Below are 2,671 nucleotides of genomic sequence, written 5' to 3'. Positions count from 1 at the left end.
GGGGTGGATTGGTGTGGCTCTAGGAAAAGCATCAGAGCACAGATGTCTTTTCATGGTGACACAGTAAACTCAGGAGAGCAGTGAGGCTCAGGGAGCGTCAGTGTCTCTATCCCTTAAAACTCTGCATTAAACTGTCCTGTGAAATAGACAAAGAGGGGAGATGCTTATACTGTGCTTTTCTGTCCCCACAGAGAAGGGTTTTATGTCAGTAACTGTAATCTCAAGTCATTAACTTTAAACCAACACTGCAGAAGAGCTAGGATGCAAATGTATTTACTGAAACAGTGCAGAAATTATAGTGAAATGGCTCATTTGAAGAACACATTGGAAAGGCAGGTATGGTTTAATTGAGAATAGTATACAAAGAGAAAAATAGAGTAAAAATTGATATGTTTGTTTAATATTGACTTGTTTAAAAACAGTAGATTTGTTGCCAAGTTGCTCTTCACTTCCTCTCTCTCATACCCATTTTTTCCTTTAAATAGACACTTTCAGACTTTTTCTCCTTCTCTTGAATGAGTGGGGATAATCACAAAATAAGAAATGTAAAGACCATTTATTGAGTACAGAAAAAGACCTCTCCAGTCACCTTTCGTATCTGTGGGTTCTGCATCCATGGATTCAACCAACAGTGAATGGAAGATATTCTGAAAAAAAATTTTTTTTCCAGAAAATTCCAAAAAGCAAAGCTTGAATTGCCACTTGCTGGCAGCTATTCACATAGCATTTATTGGGTATTTTTAAGTAATCTAGAGATGATTTAAAGTAAATGGGAGGATGTGTGTAGGTCATATGCAAATTCTTTGCCGTTTTATGTAAGGGACTTGAACGTCCATGGATTTTGGTATCCCTGGGAGGTCCTGGAACCAATCCCTGTGGATACAGAGGGACAGCTGTAGTTGTTTCTTGCCTGAGAGCCTGCAAGAGAAGAAAATGGAATTTAAACTCTTCATTAACTGCTGTTAATTCATCATTTTCTCTACAATTAGCTTGAAATGAACTGTGCAGAGAGGATGTAGCCTGTGTAACAGTAACAGGATTTCTGCCAGATTTCAATCTTGGTGGTTGCATTTCTTCTTCCTCATGTCTGTCTGAGAGGTTACAACAAAAGCATCATGACCAATTGGACAACACCATGCTTTTTTTTTTCTTTTTTCTAACTTACATTCCATTCCCAGATTCCGTTCCATGGGCATTTCTTAATATTTGAGATCAAGTCCAGAAACTTACCTAAGGAAAAAAAAAATCTGTTAGTAGAGTATAGCAGGAACTTAAGAAAAAAATTATATGATCAATAGATACCCAGAAAGTATTTAATAAGAATCCCTTGTCTCCAATTAATTTGAAATGGTAGCTGTCTTCTAAAACAGCAGCTATCTTGCAGTCCATGGGGGAAACACTAGAAACATTTCTGTTAATTTCTAAGCAATTCTTGGATGCTTGCTAGAAGTCATCATTGCTTAAACCTTATCACAGGAGTTCTGGGCAAAGCAATAAAAATGAAACAGCAATGATAGAAATGGGCATTGGCGTGGACAAGAAAATTATTATTTGTAGTCTAATGATATTCCACATAAATAACAAATATAGATTATTTACCAAACCCAAGAAAATCTACCAAAAATTATTGGAGGCTTGGTATTCTGTTTCTATCACAGAACAGCCCCCGATATTACCCTTGGCAGACTGAAGGAGAGCTTGCCTCAGAAAACAGAGCCATTGGAAGTGACACTCTCAAGCACATCTACCAACCCGCACACATCACCTCCATGCCTATTATGATGGATGTGGGGTCCTGGCTTTTACCCATGACCAACCCCTTCACTTAGGGACTTCCCTGTAGCTCAGACGGTGAAGAATCTGCCTGCTATGCAGGAGACATAGGAGACCTGGGTTCAGTCCCTGGGTTGGGAAGATCCCCTGGAGAAGGGAATGGCAACCCACTCCAGTATTCTTGCCTGGAGAATTCTGTGGACTGAGGAGCCTGACAGGCTACAGTCTGTGGGCTTGCAAAGAGCCTGACACGACTAGCGACTAACACTACTACTACCACTAACCCCTTCACTTATGCTCTGGCTCTTATCCTTCTTCCTTAGTTAAGGACATCACTCTTGCACTTACCCCCCTCTCTCAAATATCAGATTCACCCTCTACACTGGATCATTCCCACTAGCATCCAAACATTCTTAAGAATCTTCCATCTGAAAAGGCTATACCTTGGCCTGGCTTCACCTTCCTGCTGCGCACTGCTTAGCTCCCTTTCCCCTGCAAAACTACTTTTAAAAGTTCTCCTTACTCACCTTACTCCTTTACCTCCCATTCTTTCTTAACTCATGCCTACCGAGCTTTCACCTCTGCCACTTCACTGAAACAGCTCTTGCTGAGGTCATCGCTAATGACCCCTGTGTTGCTGTAAGCCAAGAGTCAGCTCTCAGTTCTAGTCTTACTGTCTATAGCATCAGACTCAGCCGAGTCAGCACCTGATTCCCTCCTCTTGAAATTATTTCTCCACTTCGCTGTGTGACATTATTTCTCTTGGTTCTTCTCCTACTCCATTACTTGTACTTTGTAGCTCTTCTTAGCTGAATATTCCTTGCCTTCCTACTGTTTAATTATGGGCATGTCTCAGGGCTCAATTCTACAACCTCTTTTCTATGTACACTCACTACCT

At 40.7% G+C, this 2,671-nt stretch overlaps 1 long non-coding RNA gene across 1 annotated transcript; it reads right to left on the bottom strand.

Moving 5' to 3' along the window:
* Nucleotides 1–705: 705 nt before the first annotated feature.
* LOC123328254 lies at nt 706–1,232 on the bottom strand. The gene is made up of 2 exons (XR_006543083.1): nt 1,166–1,232; nt 706–918 (listed from the first exon to the last, which is right to left on the bottom strand). It is a non-coding gene; the product is annotated as an uncharacterized LOC123328254 (long non-coding RNA).
* Between the last annotated feature and the right edge of the window lie 1,439 nt (nt 1,233–2,671).

The sequence above is a fragment of the Bubalus bubalis genome, chromosome 11 (genome assembly GCF_019923935.1).
Source record: "Bubalus bubalis isolate 160015118507 breed Murrah chromosome 11, NDDB_SH_1, whole genome shotgun sequence".
NCBI lineage: Eukaryota > Metazoa > Chordata > Mammalia > Artiodactyla > Bovidae > Bubalus > Bubalus bubalis.
The sequence above is the reverse complement of the archived record's forward strand: the minus strand, read 5'-3'. Positions and strand labels throughout refer to the sequence as shown.